A 17,363-nucleotide genomic window follows, 5' to 3' on the forward strand; every position below is an offset into this window, starting at 1 on the left:
AGCCCCAAACATAAGTCTTGTTCCATCTCAAGATGGCTTACCTAATAGTTTGAACCCCTGGAGATCTGAGAAAGTTCTGAATTCTCCAGCCATTGTCTCTTGGTGGAATCTATTTGTCCTAGATTCTTCTAGGATATCCTTGATTGTGGATTACTACAATATGCTCAAAACTGTGAAATTTCTAATGGACTATGCAACACAATTATGAGAGAGTTCCTCCACTTAAGGAGCCTATAGTCTGGCTGGGGAAGTAGGGGCAAAACAGCACCCATGAAGTTAATCACAACAAATAGAAGCCAGTACTAATCAGATACCGATTGAGAGCCTTCAACAGGCATACACTAGGTGTTGCAGAGGAAGAGTATCCCAAATTGTCTTTGAATGCTGCATTGCAGCAATCCTGTCCATTCTGGGAGTCAGATTGTTGATATTATTGAGCAGTGTCCTTTGATGTTATTTTTACCAAACTATCTGGTAGAGCAGGAAGGTGAATCTCATGAGTAATTCCCCTTCTTCATTCTTCTTTTTCCTCCACACCCCATCAGGGAAAAACCCCTCCTATCTCTAGAACTTGCACACACACAAAAACAGTGAAATAATCCAGTGATACTGCTAAGATTAGTGACCCAACTGTCCCATTGGCATCCTTTTACACCTCATATGTCAAGGTCGTCTCTACATATAGGTCAGTGTGTGGTTTCTTTCCTACACTGTGGCCACTCTGGGGAAAGAAAACAGGACTGTTTTCTTATGAAAAAGGGTGCTCACTGAAGAAAAGCCTGGGTAGAGATGGTGGGCTGAGAAAACACAGGAAGACTTAAAGGTCATCTTATTCATCTGGAAATTCTCCCAGCTCGCCACTGTCCCCCCCAGGCCGTTGCTCGTGATCTGAGTGAGTGGGTCCTGACCTAGCTGAGCAGACCTCAGGCCAGAGGAAGGGCAGTGTGGCTTGTGGGAGCAAGTCACGAGATGGCCTCACCTTGTGTGGGCTGGGTGTCTGTTCCCTTGTGTCTCTGACATGAACAGAGCCAAGGATTGGTGTCAAGAGACCCTAGAAGACAAGAGAGAAGGCATATCTTCATAGAATGGTTGAGGAATTCTAGAGGGGGAGGGAAAGAGAGGACATGGGGGTTTCTGTGGGTGGTGTGCTGATTGTCAGTCCTGGATTGGTGGGTTCTGAGAAATGCATCAAGGGCTTCTCATGTCAGAATATTATATTCTTTAGTCAATTTGGGAGAAGGGCTGATTTTAAAGGGAGAAGCTGGTAATTCTTCCATACTTCTTTGTGCTCAGAAGGGATCTTGGATTATATTCTGTTACAGTGGTTGCCAACTTTTTGGATCTCATGGATCACCAGTCGTTTGTGGACCACCAGTTGGTGACCGCTGCTCTTTTAGGTACTTCTCCGACATTGAGGCAGAATAAAATAATAGATAAAAGTTCAAAATTAAGAGCCAGATGGTATGACTTAAAAATGCATTTCCAACTCTTATTAGCAGTGTGACCTTGGGCAGTTTACTTACCCTCTCTGTGCTTTAGTTAATAGATAATAAAAGTATCTATCTCACAGAATATTGCACAGATTAAGTGAGTTCATAGATGTGAAATGCTTGGCACGAGTCAGCACTCAGTCCTTGTTTCCCAGGGACATTATATGCAAACTGACCCCCAGCCCAGGCATCATGGCCTAGTGATGGAACATGTTGTGCCACGTGCTTGCTAATGCTTGATCTTGGGCAAGTTATTTAATCTTCTAAGCATCATTTTCTCTGTTTGTAAGTTGGAATAATGGTTTGCTCTGAGGAATAAATGAGATGATTTACATAAAATTCTTTATGCAAGATATGGCACAAATGCAGCTTCTTTAATACACACACACCACACCACACACATAACACACATACACCACGCACACACCACAGATCCCCCCTCTGTACTACACACAACACACAATACACCACACATACTCTATAGATAACCCCCCCACACCACACACATATACCACACAGACCACACACACACACACACATACCACACACACCACAGATCCCCCACACCACACACATACACTACACAGACAACAGTCACACACATACACAACACAATATACCACACACACACCACAGATCCCACACACTCCACACACATATACTATACAGACCACACACATATACACACACACACACACACACACACACTATATTCTTACACCTTACATGATTGACCCTTTCCTCCTTAAAAAGAATACCTGAAAAACCTTTATCTTTCCTAGGGAATTACAGAATAATGACCTGGCCTGATTACTTATACACCTGGGAAAAATATATTCCCCTCAACTCCCCCTCATTTTCTCTTTCTGTCCCCATGTCAGGAGCAGAAGGGCAGGGAAATCTGTTGCAGGGAACAGGATGGGAGGGAAAGAGGACCAAAGCTGACCTAGCACATGTCCCCTCTTTTCACGGTGACTGCTAGCCGGACTGACTACATAATTGTAGGGCTCCCCTACTTCAAATTCATTAAGAATTTCAGTGACATTGGAGCATTAAACCAAGCACAGGGCTCTCTGCAGCTACACAGGCTGCAGACTGCAAAGCAGGTCCTGGTCCCAGCCCTGGGGTGGCACAAGGTGAGCATTTGAAGCTCCTTCTGTTTTGGTCTGAGCCAGCTTGTCTGTTCCTTCCATCCCTGAGCCTGATAAGCTACCTGAGTTCACTCCCATGGCTCCCTGGGAACTGGGAACCTGGGAATGAGGTGTCAGAGACATCCCCACCCCCACTTCTGAGGGGAGGTGGAGAGGAATAATCTTACCCAATCAATTTATCAGTTCTTAGGAAATCCTCAGAATTATAGGAGAGGTTAACCACAGCACGCACACACACAAAATTACATTAATACTAGTCATGGAGAATATTTGCAGGTAGGACTGTGTGTGGGTGGGTGTGGCCTGTAATGTTGCAAAATGTTCACTTTCATGGTCTAAGTATCAGTCAGTTCTTATGCTTAACAAAGCATTAATCTCTTAAGAGGACTAATCTACCCCTTAGAGAAGTGAAATTTGGCCTCCCTTCTCTTTTTGTTAGATACCACTCCTATTACCTCGAGGGAGTTAGGAGGAAGATGGGACGAGTGCAGGAAATAAACTTCAGTATTCAGGAGCCAACACTGCCTATTGAAGGGTTACTTGCTATTTTTATCCATCCTATCTAATAAAAGAGTAATATGCAAATTAACCATCACTCTGCTACACCCACAAGCCACACCCACCAGCCAGTCAGGAGAGATTATGCAAATTAACCCAACCAAGATGGCTGCAGCCATGGAGCGAGCAGGAGGCTTGGGTTTCCCCGGCATTGGAGGAAGCCAGGTTTTCCGCACACCCTGGCGGGCCCTGGCCTCCACTCAAGGCTACAAAGTTTCAATCATAGAAGATAAATAAATCCCAACAAAAATGGCTGTAGCCACGGAGCAAGCAGGAGGCTTGGCTCCACTCCAGGCTACAAAGTTTTCAATTATAGAAGATAAATAAATCCCAGGGCCTCCGCTTGGGTCACTGGGGGGCGTGGCCAGCCTGCAAACCACCACAGGCCCCTTGCCCAGGCCACTCCACGCCTCAAGGGAACCCCCACCCTGATCCGGGACACCCTTCAGGGCAAACCAGCTGCCTCCCACCCATGCACCAGGCCTCTACTATCTAATAAAATATTAATATGCAAATTGACCATCACTCCAACACACAGGATGGCTGCCTCTATGTGGACACAAGATGGGCACCACAAGATGGCCAGCAGGGGAGGGCAGTTGGGAGGGACCTGGCCTGCAAGGGAGGGCAGTTGGGGGTGATCAAGCCCACAGGGGAGGGCAGTTGGGGGTGACCAGGCCTGCAGGGGAGGGCAGTTAGGGGTGACCAGGCCTGCAGCAGAGGGCAGTTAGGGCCAATCAGGCTGGCAGGGGAGTAGTTAGGCATCAATCAGGCTGTCAGGGGAGTGGTTAGGGGGTGATCAGGCTGGCAGGCAGAAGTGGTTAGGGGCAATCAGGAAGGCAGGCAGGCGAGCAGTTGGGAGCCAGCAGTTCTGGATTGTGAGAGGGATGTCCGACTGCCTGTTTAGGCCTGATCCTACTGGGATCCCAGATTGGAGAGGGTGCAGGCTAGGCTGAGGGACGTGTGTCTCCCCCCTCCCCCATGCACGAGTTTCATGCACCGGGCCTCTAGTTATATATAAAAGGATATCCATTTTATCCTCATATAAATTTGGTGATGGGCTTTAATTCTTTGGGAGACTGTCACATGACTCCATCCACCAAAATATTCCTGTTCAGTGGCTGGAGGTGGGAGGGTGGGCCCCAGGGGATGCAGTCACAAAGACACTTAGAAGGGATATGGGGGTCCATGGGGGAGAGAGAAGGGGGTTATGAATAAAGCTGATAGCTTTAGAGGAAGGAGCAAGGTGGTCAGGGTGAGTAGAGGAGAGGTTGCAGAAGAGGACAGTGTAATGGGGGACTGGGGGGAGAGGAAGAGAGCATGGGAAGAAGAAAGCCTGGGTTGAAAGTGTCTGAAGTTAAGCTGTGGGTTAGGAAGTCCCAGGGAAGGAGGGGAATCCCAGAGTTTGAGAACCTACAGCCACCCTTTCCCCTCTTAGGATAGAAAACCCCAAGGGGCCTTAAGAGGCCCCTGATCCCTGTAGATCCCCGGCCTGGAGCTCACTCCTCCTCCCTGGGTTGATCCCTTCTCCTGAGGATGCAGTGTTCATATGCAAAGCAAGGGGTACAGCCTAGGGCTTTCTGATTCCAGTGAGAGAGGAGGAGGGGAAAGGCCAGGGAGGAAGGAAAGCACAGCTGGAGAGGAGAAAGGAGGGAAAGGAGGGAGCTCAGAGTACTGCCAGGGACTGTGTGGACAAGAGTGAAGGGTGTCCATTTTTGCCAGTTATACATTTTCTAATTAGTTTTTCAATAACAATTTTAATCAGATATTTAAATACCACAAAATATACTTTTAAAGTGTACAATTAAGTGGTTTTTAGTATATTTATAGAACTTTGTAACTGTTACCACTATCTAATTCCAGAATATTTTTATTGCCCCCAAAGTAATGACCTATTAGCAGTCACTTCCCATTCTTTCCTTGCCCCCAGAACCTGGAAACCACACATCTGTCTTATTTGTTGAAAAAACTTATTCTGCCTTATTTTGTTGTTTCAATTTACAAGTCTTGTACTTCTTTTGTTAAATATATTCTTTCCCCTTAGTTGTCATGATACCCTTGTAAAAAAAATCAGTTGGTCATAAATGTAAAAGTTTATTTCTGGACACTTAAGTTTATTCCATAGATTTATATTTCTATTCTAATGCCAATACACTGCCTTGGTTACTGTAGCTTTGTAGGGAGTTTTGAAATTGTGAAGTGTGAGTCCTCCAGCTTTGTTCTTCTTTTTGTCTTCTTTTTGATGATTGCATTGGCTAGTCTAGTTCATTTTCATTTCCACAAGAATTTCCTGAATTAATTTGTTCATTTCTGAAAAGAAAAATAAAGCTGTGTTTTTGATAGACATTGTATTGAATCTTTAGATCAGTTAAGGAATCTGTAGATCAACTTGGTTACCAAGAATCAATTTCTGTCCTTTGTACTGAATTAAATCTTCTGATCCATGAACATGAGCTGCCTTTCTACTGTGTCTTTTTATGTCTTTCAACAATGTTTTGTTGTTTCAATGTACAAGTCTTGCACTTTTGTTAAATATTCTCCTAATAGTTTACTCTTTTGATACTACTGTAAATAGAATTATTTCTTAATTTCTTTTTCAGATTCTTTATTGTTAGTGTATAGAAATGCAGTTGATATTTGAATATTTGTCTTGTATCCTGCAAATTTTCTGAACTTGTTTATAAATTCTGGTAGCTTTTTAAAAACATATATATATATATATATATATATTTTATTCTTTACAGAGAGGAAGGGAGAGGGATAGAAAGTTAGAAACATCGATCAGCTGCCTCCTGGCACACCTCCTACTGGGGATGTGCCCACAACCAAGGTACAAGCCCTTCACCGGAATCGAACCTGGGACCTTTTAGTCCACAGGCCGACGCTCTATCCACTGAGCCAAACAGATTAGGGCAAATTCTGGTAGCTTTTTCAGGGGCTCCTTAGGATTATCTATAAACAAGATTATGTCACCAGCAAATAGACAGCTTTACTCTTTCCTTTCTAATTTGGGTTCCTATTTTTTTTTTTTCTTTTCCAATTGCCAGGATAGAACTTCTGGTGTAAGGCAGGATAGAAGTGGTGAGAGCACATCTTTGTTTTGTTCCTGATTGTAGGGATTAAAGCACTCAACATTTTACCATTAATTATGATGTTACCTGTGGATTTTTCATAGACTTTTCAAAAATATATGTTTTTATTGAGATTTTTTTTAGAGAGAAAGGAAGGGAGAGGGATAGAGAGACAGAAACATGGATGAGAGAGAAACATCATCAAGTGGCTGTCTCCTGCATGCCCCCTACTGGGGATCGAGTCCAAAACCCAGGCATATTGCCCTGACCTGGAATCGAACCGGTGACCTTGTGGTTTATGGGTAAATGCTCAACCATTGAGTCACATTGGCTGGGCCTTGGATGTTTTTGTTTGTTTATTTGTTTGTTGTTGTTTTTATCAGATCAAGGAAGTTCTATTTATGGTGTGTTGAATATTTTGATTAGGAATGGGTGTTGGATTTTTTCAAATGTGTTTTCTGCATGAGGTGAGATGATCATCTAGTTTTTGCCTTAATTTATTAATATGACATAGTACATTGTTTATTATGCTAAACCAACCTTGAGTGCATAAATACCACTTTGCATTGGTATGTAATTCTCTTTATTTGTTGTCGAAGTTGTTTTGCTAGCATTATGTTGAATATTTTTGAATTTCTGTTACTGAGGGATATTAGTCCATAATTTTTTTCTTCTTGTGATGTTTTATTCTGGATTTGCTTTCAGGGTTACACTAGCCTCAAAGAATGAGATGGAAATTGTTTCCTCTTTTTCTATCTTTAGGAAGAGTTTATGAATGGTTGATATTAATCATTCCTTAAACCTTTTGTGGATTTCACCAGTAAAGCCAACTTGGCTTGGGTCCATTCATGTTATCAATTTCTTCTGAGTCAGTCTCTGTAGTTTCTATCTTTCTAAGAATTTATCCATTTCATTTAAGTTATCTAATGTGTAAGCATATAATTGTTTCCTTATTATCCGTTTACTTCTCTACAGTTGGTAGTGATATTTTCTCTTTAATTCCTTATTTTAGTAATTTAGTCTTGTCTTTTTTTTCTTTGTTAGTCTAGCTAAATGTTTGTCAATTTTGTTGATCTTTTCAAAGAGTCAGCTTTTGGTTTCATTGAGTTTTTCCGTTGTTTTTCTAATCTCTATTTTGTTTATTTATATTCTGATTTTTACTATTTTATTTCTTTGGTGTGCTTTGGATATAATTTGCTCTAACTTTCCTAGTTTCTTAAGGTGAAAATTAGATTACTGATGCTTTATTATTTTAATATAGGCATTTGCAACTATAAATTTTCCCCAGGCACTACTTCAGCTGCATTCCATAAGTGTTGGTATATTGTCTTTCATTTTCATTCCATCTCCAACTATTCTCTAATTACCTTTGTATTTCATTTTTTTTCCTGACCCATTATTATTTAGGAAAGCATTGTTTAATTTCTACATATTGTCATTTTTTCAAATTTCCTTCTATTATTGGTTTCTAATTTTATTCCATTATGGTCTGAACACATACTTGGTATGACTTCAGCCTGTTAATTGAGACTTGTTTTTTTTTTTTTTTTTTAACCAATCTTATGGTGTATCCTATAGACTGCTCTATGTTTGCTTGAGAAAAGTATGTATTTTTTTTCTATTGATGGTAGGGTGGAGAAGTAGTATTCTATAGATATTTGATAGGTCTACATGGTTTATAGTTTTATTCAAGACTTCTAATTTCTTGTTGTTTGTGTCTGTTGCTATACCCATTACTGAAAAGGGGGTATTGAAGACTTGCAATAGCCACCTTTCTTTTATTTAAATTGCAATGGGCACTTTCTTAAAAAAATTATTTTATAACCTCTTATTCATTCAGAACATCTTTATATCAACAAATACAGGAGCTTAGCTATTGGAATCATAAGTGATTTATTTTGAAAAGATTATATTTGCAACTATATGCAAATATTAATAAGAATATTAATATCACAAATACCATTTTTAAAGAAATACTTTGATCTTTCTTTACTTCTAGGAAAAAGTTAAAACAAGTATCTCAGTGTTCATTTTATGGGTGAGATTGTCCCACTTAGTGTATTTCCTGTGTCTCCAAATTACAGCTGTTTTACCTTGCAACTTTCTTGAACATAAATTAAATGTATATGTAACTTTGTGGATGCTTATTAATACCTTCACTTAAACCCCCCACGTCAGAGTCATTAATTTGCTAAAAGAAAAGTGCTAAAGTAGCCTTTTGCCTGCAATCAGTTCTGAGATGGCTTAGTTTGGTAGCATCTAGATTCTTCTTTCAATTTCTGTGGCCCTCTGAGGACACACAAGGCTCTGATGGTAACCTGGCAACTTAGGTGGACACCCAGCCAAGTGCAAGTGTTTGAAGATGCAGTTTGGCTGCCGTTGTGGTGGTGAAAAGAAATATTCAGTCACATGTCATTCAGTACAAAGAATAAATACCAATTCAATTGGATATTCAAAGTGATACCATATATGGGAATCATGAATGTAGTTACATTTCTGGCCACATGATTTTGTGTTTTTTTTTTTTTTAACAGTCTCTTCCACGTGATGCTGAGGCATGTGTAACCATCAGAACATATCTAGGAATATGTTTTTAATTTGAGTTGGGGTGGTGGCAGGGACTGGAGATGTGAAGCTGCTACAGGTTTGTGATGGATGACTCTGTATCAGCTGTGACAGGCAACCAGGCTTAGTTTCTTCTGTAATTTTTCTTTCCTCTCTGACAAGTTATATATGGGCAAACTCTGGAAAGTTATACAGAGTCTGTCTTAGGCTGTAAATTTGTGATTTAGCCCCATCTGTCGCATATCTTTTTTAGATTCTATTGTAAGTAGAGACGTGAATTTACCATGTAGGGCTGCCCAAGAAAAGGGAGTCATGTCACCCTTCTAGAGATATTTTCTTATAATATCTGACCTCTTGAAGACATTCTGGAGTCTCTTTGAAAGCTGTTCAAGTATAGAATACAGATTTTCAGTTGTAAATATTTTGGATAAACCAAATCTCTGGGACAAAGTGGATAAAAACCTCATTACACAGCTTCTAACCTGGGACATCTGTGAAAGTTTCTCCAAGGACAGATAAATGGAAATTGAGTCCTAAGTCCTTAAGATGCATTAATACCTTAATACAACACTCTGGATCTTTATCTTCTTCCCACCTACGAGGCCAGACATGTGTACATGTCTTTGTTGATCATCAACTCCACCCAAAGTGCCTCATGGATTTTGTCTATTTTCCCCATGATGGGAAATTATCTGATAGGTTAAACATTAAAATTTTTAAAAATTACGGTTGACATACGATATTATACTAGTTTTAGGTGTATAACATAGTAATTCAACATTTATATAACTTTTGATGTGATCACCCCAATAAGTCTACCCATTTAACACCATGCAATATTGTTATTACAATGTTATTGACTATATTTCCTATGCTGTACACATTTTCAATTATTATATTCATTAGCTACCCAGGTTTTCTTTTGTGAAGCATCCCAGGGTCCGGACTCTGTGTCAACATTCTTCAGTACATTCTCAGTACCTCTCTGTTCCTTTTGGAAAGGGAGAACCAGGAATGGAGCACCGCTGCCTTTTCCTTTAAGGCTGTGTATCTTCTGTAAATGGGTTGTTTTTGTGCTTCAGCCTGAATCTGCTCACATTGGGAAACCTGATAAAAAAGTAAGTAACCTGGACCGTGGGTCTAATAATGGTTTCCAGATTGTTAGGTCTATGATCAGCAATCAGCTTCATAAATTTCCCAAAGGAAGTAAGAAATGACTCCATATTAAAAACGGAGTTGAATGCCACCACATTAGCCACCAGGCATGAGAGAAGTTGGCCGTATCTATATTGGGAATCTCTCCCCGGATATTTCTTGATAGCATATACCAATTGGTCCACATGGAAGTGTTTCTTGGCATGTATTTTAATTTTTTGGTGAATATTAGGCATTTGAAATAATATAAAGTAGCAATTATGGAAATTAGACTCCCTTATTCCTTAGTTTTTGGTTGTTATTTTGTTTCTGTTTGTTGCTGCTGCTGCAATTTGCTTATTAACTTTACTGACTTAATTCTATAAAGCCTGTATTCTTTGTTTTGTGAGGTCAACGATGTCTCTGTTACTTAGCTTAATAATCAACTAAGGTTTAGATGTAAATTTCCTTAAATTCATTGAATCAGTATGTCTCTTACCCTTCACTGGGAGGTTCTGAGTGTCTTGGGGCAGGCCTTATGCACTCTGGAAGTTTACAACTCTGCCATAGCACTTTCTTCCTGCTTATGCAGAGCTTCCAGTGGAGAGTTGAGAGATTAGAGCTTTTTTTATGTCTTTCTTTGACATGCACATAGCTCTCAAATGTGAGCATCTTTCTAGACCCTTAGGAACATGTTGGAGATTTTCAAAGCCCCCTACTGATACTTTATTCCCCAGATTTTCTGACCAGCTTCTTATTTGCTCCAGCTGGCATCACTGCCACAGGCCCCTGCAGTGTTAAACAATTAACAAGTACCAGATTGTTTTCAGCAAATGCCCCAAGAATAGTACTTTCATTGTGAAATAAGCACATTGAGTCAGGTAAAATAACAACAAACTTTGGGAGTCAGATGGATGTTTTTTAAAATATGTTTTTATTGACTTCAGAGAGAGGAAAGAAGAGAAGAGAGAGAGATAGAAACATCCACAGAAGAAAAACATTGATCAACTGTCTCCTGCACATCCCCTAGTGGGGATGGAGCCTGCAAGCTGGGCATGTGCCCTGACCAGGAATCGAATCAGCAATCTCCTGGTGCATGGAGTGACACTCAACAGGCATTAGTTGAAATATTTAATGAAAAACTGCTATCCTATATAATAAAAGGGTAATATGCAAATGGACCGAACGGCGGAACAACCAGTTGTTATGATGTGCACTGACCATCACGGGGCAGATGCGCAACGCAGGAGCTGCCCCCTGGTGGTCAGTGCACTCCCATAGCGGGAGCACTGCTCAGCCGCAAGCTGGGCTGACAGCTGGTGAGCACAGCGGCCCAGGAGCGGGGCCTAAGCCACAGTCGGACATCCCCCCCAAAGGCTTCCAGACTGCTAAAGGGGACAGGCTGGGCTGAGGGACCTGCCCCCCCCCACCCAAGTGTTGGATAATAGTGTATATAAGTTACAATAGTGATGATTCTCTGGGGATGGGTGTCCCTTCTAACCTACTAGGGCTTATGTGTGTTCCTTTATTATAGTGGATAAAGTTTGCAGGTAAAGAAAAGAAGCTTGAAACCAGGAGATTTTGCTATGCATTAATTTGGTCTATAAAAACTCTAGAAGAAGCCCAAAAGGATCCGAGATAAAATCCAAGGATACGAGTAGTGGAAATTTACAAATTATAGCATTTTCCTTCTAAATAAGAATGTAGGAGCCAAACTTTATATAATTTGAGGGGGACAAAAGAGTAAGAGTAACACAGAAAAGAACAAGGAAGTGCAATTGTAGAAGAAGCAAAGGTTACAAAAAGGGAGGGAGGTGGGAAGAAGATGGAAAGAAGAAAGTAAGAACAAATATGAGTAATTCCACAAGAAAAGCACATACAAAAGTCAAATTGGGTGAGTAAGAATGAGTGTGTGAAGTAAAGATGAACAAACAGGAGAATGGGGAATATACAGGATAGGAAGAAAAATGGGGGCCTTGGAAAGGCCAGAAAAGAGAAAAGTGTAATAGTATTCCATTGTGAAGGAATGGTTGAGGCAACTCTAGGTCAAATGATGGGAAAGGGTGAAGATGGGCGGGGCGGGAGAGGAACAATCACTGGGGGATGGTGACAAGAAAGAGGAGAAAATGAGGCTATGCCTTTGTCACCAGTGAAATGAAGCTAAAATCACAGACTTGTTAGGTTATCAAGTGAGGTAAAGGATTTTCAAGGTGGGAAACAGAGACCACTAAGTATCTGTCCCTGTTACAGCTCTTCTAAGATTCCTGCTTCATGCCAGGATCTCAGTCCCTTCCCACCTTGCTGTGTAAAGTAGCAATATTCTAACACATGTGCAGCCAGGTACTCATGAGAAGGAAGATTCTGTAAGAACAACATAAGCAAACTAGAGATCCCTGATTCGAAGCACCAAGGAGGTCATGAAAACACACACAAAAAAATCACAAAGCAAGAAAACCTACAGATTCCTCCCAAAGCTCGTTCATGGGGCTCATTTCTGCATCTCGTCTATTTATATAAATGTAAAAACCTTGACCAAGCTATAAGTGATTTGTTACCTATCTTACCTCCTAGGGCAGTGGTCTGCAAACTCATTAGTAAACAGAGCCAAATATCAACAGTACAACGATTGAAATTTCTTTTGAGAGGCAAGTTTTTTAAACTTAAACTTCTTCTAACACCACTTCTTTAAAATAGACTCGCCCAGGCCGTGGTATTTTGTGAAAGAGCCACACTTAAGGGGCCAAAGAGCCGCATGTGGCTCGCGAGCCGTGGTTTGCTGACCACTGTCCTAGGGTAAGACTACTCTAGTTTCATTCAACAGCAAGTAATAATTTAACAGGTATTTAATTTACTATATGCCTCATTCGTACTCTAAACACTGGATCTGTTCAGTGAGTAATAGGAGAATAGAGTCCATTTTTGTCTTCTAATTCGTATCTCTGCTTGTGTACTCAGTTTGGGGAAGGGAATTGTGGCGGTACTGGTGGTGGGGAAGCTGGTAGGATTATTGACAGCATGGTATGAATGAGGCCCTGACTTGACAAAATTCCAATAGCAGCTGCAGCTTTTCTGTCCTTTAGGCCCCAGGTTTGGTTTGCCACATTTGGGGTGCATGAGGCCAGAGCTGTGCTTGACTCAGAGCAGCAGCAGAAGGGGACATGCAAGTGGCACCCTCCTTGATTGTGGCTGCCCTTAATGTTTGTTTAAGAGAGATAAGGTTTTTTTTTTTTTTTTTTTTTTTGTGTGTGTGTGTGTGTGTGTGTGTGTGTGTGTGTGTATGTTTAAAAAAACCTTACGCTAAGTGAAATAAGCCAGACAGAAAAAAATGAAGAACCATATGATTTTACTCAAATATGGGATATAAAACTGAAAGCAACAAATGAACAAACAAGAAAAAAACCAAAAACTCATAAGCATAGACACAGTATGGTGGTTACCAGAGGGAAGGGGTGTAGGAATAGTAAAGGATAAAGGGGGTCAAATATATGGTGATGAAAGATTTTACTTTGTGTGGTAAGCACACAATGCAATATACAGATGATATATCATAGAATTGTACACTTGAAACCTATATAATCTTATTAATCATTGTCACCCCAATAAATTTAATTTATTTTATAAAACCACCTTAACATGATCCTGGCACCACGGGATGCTTAATTATGGTGCCTGTGACAGTACCCGAGGGCCTTCGTGGTGTGACTTCCACCACCTTTGTGTTCTCAGTGGGCCTCCTCCCTCCCAAGCCTTAGCTGAGGAGTTACCCAACTGTAAGAGATTTGTTTTCTCTGATATTTGCTATTTGTTGCTGGCTCACTGTTTCGGTGGGAGATGTCTCACTAACATCTGTAGGGGCAGCAGACCATGCACTTTTTGGCACTATTACTCATCTCTCTCATGAAGAATGTCACCCAGTGTCACTTCCCCTATTTTTTTTCTTTCTTTTTTTTTTTTTCTTTTTCATGTATATCAGAGCTGCCCAAGTCTGCACTGTCACTCATGCAGCAAGTGGCAGACTCAGAAAGTGTGCAGGGGCCGTCTTTCCTTCTGTCCCCTTCTTTTCTGTGCTTCTGTGTCCATGTGAGCCTTAGGCTGCCGTGTCTGTTGAGTCTGACAGACTCATTTTGTACATCAGCTTTGTGATGGGAACCCTAACCCTCGCTTATTCTAGATCATATGATAACATTGCTTGGCCATAGGGCTCTGGCAGGAGACCCCTTTCACAGAAATGTCTGTTGGCTTCAGTTTCTGCTGTTACTCTGTGATACTAAAGCTCAGGGTAAGCCCCCCCCCCTCTCTCTCTTTCTCTCTCTCTCTCTTTTTTTCTTGTATACCAAGGCCTTGTTATCCTCCCCAACATTTTAATGCAGGAGATAGAGGACTTTCTTTCTAAACAAAAATGTGAACTTGCGTTGAAACTATGTTTTCTCATTTGATTGATAGGAGTCTTGAAAACACCATTCATTTCCTGCCTGGATGCAGTGCTTCCTAAGCCTCAGTGCTGCAGACCCACTGTCCCCACAGGTCAGGTGGCCTCTGTGGTAGACTGTGTCTAAGCTACATTGGATTAAACAAGGCTGCACAGTTTTCTCTGCAATTCTCTCAACACGTGTGCATGATGGAACCCTCCCATGTACCAGCCATAGGGTGGACCCTGCAGACATGGAGCCTACATGCCTATAGGAGCCCCAGTTTTTCTTTGTAGCAACTTTTGGGCCTGGGGTGCTGAGAAGCACATTTTGGGAAAGGCTATCTAACTCAAAGAAGTTCATATCTATTATTTAAAACCCCATTAAGTTCCCATCTATTATTTAAAACTATGTTTTTCTAGGTTCTGTTCATGGAGGGTTGTTGTCTGGCAGGCTTCCTGCCTGATTTATATAAAGTTCAGGTTGGGCCTGCTCAGCGAGGCAGCAGTATGGGAGGCAGGTGAAGGGTGCTACAATGTCCCCAACTGCCACTCTGGACCTCTATTTCCCCTTGTGACCTAAGCTGTCAGATGTCTGAGAGCAAATATGAGAGGCACAGCAACATGGGGGCTAAGGCACCAGTCTCAGGAATACCTGGCCCCAGTTCAAAAACACCTGCCTCAACTTGACTGACAGCTGTGTCCCTGGGCAAATGATCCCTGTCAGCCTTAGTTTGGCCTCAAAGGGCTGTTTGCCAGGATTAAGTGAGATCAAACATTTTAAAATTGAGCACTATGCCTAGCATATAGGCAGTGTTCCATAAATACTAGTTACTATTCTAGGGTATCACCTTCCTATGAATAGCCTTTGACTGCACTCCTCGGCTCATTTGGGACCGCGATCACTTGCACTTTCTCTGTTCTTTTCCTCCTCTTCCTCTATGTCATCATCACAATTTACTGAGCACTTGCTACACCAAGAGGTATAGGAGGAGCATTAATTGGCATTGTGTCACATTGTCCCTACCTCACTCCTTGAAGTCTTTGCTCACTTGTTTTCTTATCATTTAAGCCATTTTAATACTGTTATTTAAAATTGCAAACTGTGGAAGATGGCTGCCGCCGGGAAGGCAGACTGCAAGATAGTGTGTGAGTGAGAGAACGAAGGGACAGTATGTGGACCCATGGGGAGTGTTTGTTTGTGAGTTGAGGGACAGCTATACACCAGGGGACTGTGGGGGATTGCTAGACGGGGTTCCCCTGACTGGGCAGCCTCCACTGCTGCTGGGATCCCTCCTGGAGCAACCAGCTCTGACGCGGAAACCACACCATATTGAAGGGAAAAGTGGATGTTGTTGGAAGCTTGAAATTCTCAGGAATATACAACAACTGCACCCAGCGAACAGCTGCAAACCCTGGAACACTGGTCCCCAAGTGGTGCGAGCTCGCGGATTCGGAGGAGCTCAGTGCCTCCTCACGGAAAGGTCAGATTTCGCATGGGATAAGGAGAGAAAGAAGTACATAACCAGACACCCAGAGAAGAGAGATCATGGAGAGACAAAGAAACAGCCCGCATATGAAAGAAAAACAGGCATCACCAGAAAAGGAAGTAAACGAAATGGAGGCAAGCAACCTGTCAGAGAAAGAATTCAGAGAAATGGTCATAAGGTGGATGAAAAAAATGGAAGACAAATTCGACAATATGTGTAAGAACCAAGAGGAAATGAAGAAGAACCAAGAAGAAATGAAAAATGACATAGCTGTTATTAAAAACTCAATGGGGAAAGCATCAACAGTAGACTAGAAGAAGAAGAGGACCGCATCAGTGAGCTAGAAAACAAGGTAGGAAAAAATACCCAAACAGAGCAGCTTCCAGAAAAACAAACTAAAAAGCAGGAGGAGAGCCTAAGAGAATTTTGGGACAACACGAAACAAAACAACATCCGCATAATAGGGGTACCAGAAGGAGAGGAAACTGAGCAAGGAATAGAAAACCTGTTTGAAGAAATAATGACAGAAAACTTCCCTGGTATAGGGAAGAAAAAACTCATACAAATCCAAGAAGCTCACAGAGTCCCAAACAAAATGAACCCCAAAAGACCAACGCCAAGGCACATTATAATTAAATTGGCAAACACTAACGACAAAGTAAGAATCTTAAAAGCGGCCAGAGAGAGACAGAAAGTTACCTACAAAGGATCCCCCATCAGACTAGCGACTGATTTCTCAACAGAAACACATCAGGCAAGAAGGGAATGGAATGAAATATACAAAGTCATGCAAAGGAAGGGTCTCAATCCAAGAATACTGTACCCAGCAAGTCTATCAATCAAAATTGAAGGTGAAATCAGGAGCTTCACAGACAAAAAAGGACTAAGGGACTTTATTACCACCAAACCAGCAAAGCAAGAAATGCTAAAGGGTCTGCTGTAAAAAGAAGAAATAGGAAGCGAAGAAGGGACACAAGGGTAAAGAATAAAAATGGTGACAAGTACCTATCAGTAATAACTTTAAATGTAAATGGATTAAATGCCCCAATCAAAAGACATAGGGTAACTAGTGGATAAGAAAACATGACCCATATATCTGCTGTCTACAAGAAACCCACCTCAGAAAAAATGACGCACACAGACTGAGGGTGAAGGGATGGAAAAAGGTTTATCAGGCGAATGGAAATGAAAAAAAAAAGCTGGGGTAGCAATACTTATATCTGACAAATTAGATCTCAAAGTGAAGGACATAACAAGAGATAAGGAAGGGCACTTCATAATACTAAAGGGAGTAATCCAACAAGAAGAAATAACTCTAGTAAACATATATGCACCCAATACAGGAGCACCCAAATACATAAAAAAAACTCCTGGAGGATATCAAGGGAGAGATTGACAGCAATACAATCATAGCATGGGGACTTTAATACCCCACTATCACCAATGGACAAATCCTCTAAACAAAAAATCAGCAAAGAAACATCAATCCTATATGA

At 41.4% G+C, this 17,363-nt stretch overlaps 1 pseudogene; it reads right to left on the bottom strand.

The window, feature by feature from the left end:
* Window positions 1–9,038: 9,038 nt before the first annotated feature.
* LOC103290092 (glycosyltransferase-like domain-containing protein 1) lies at window positions 9,039–10,226 on the bottom strand (annotated as a pseudogene).
* Window positions 10,227–17,363: the final 7,137 nt, after the last annotated feature.

The sequence above is a fragment of the Eptesicus fuscus genome, chromosome 22 (assembly GCF_027574615.1).
Source record: "Eptesicus fuscus isolate TK198812 chromosome 22, DD_ASM_mEF_20220401, whole genome shotgun sequence".
Lineage (NCBI taxonomy): Eukaryota > Metazoa > Chordata > Mammalia > Chiroptera > Vespertilionidae > Eptesicus > Eptesicus fuscus.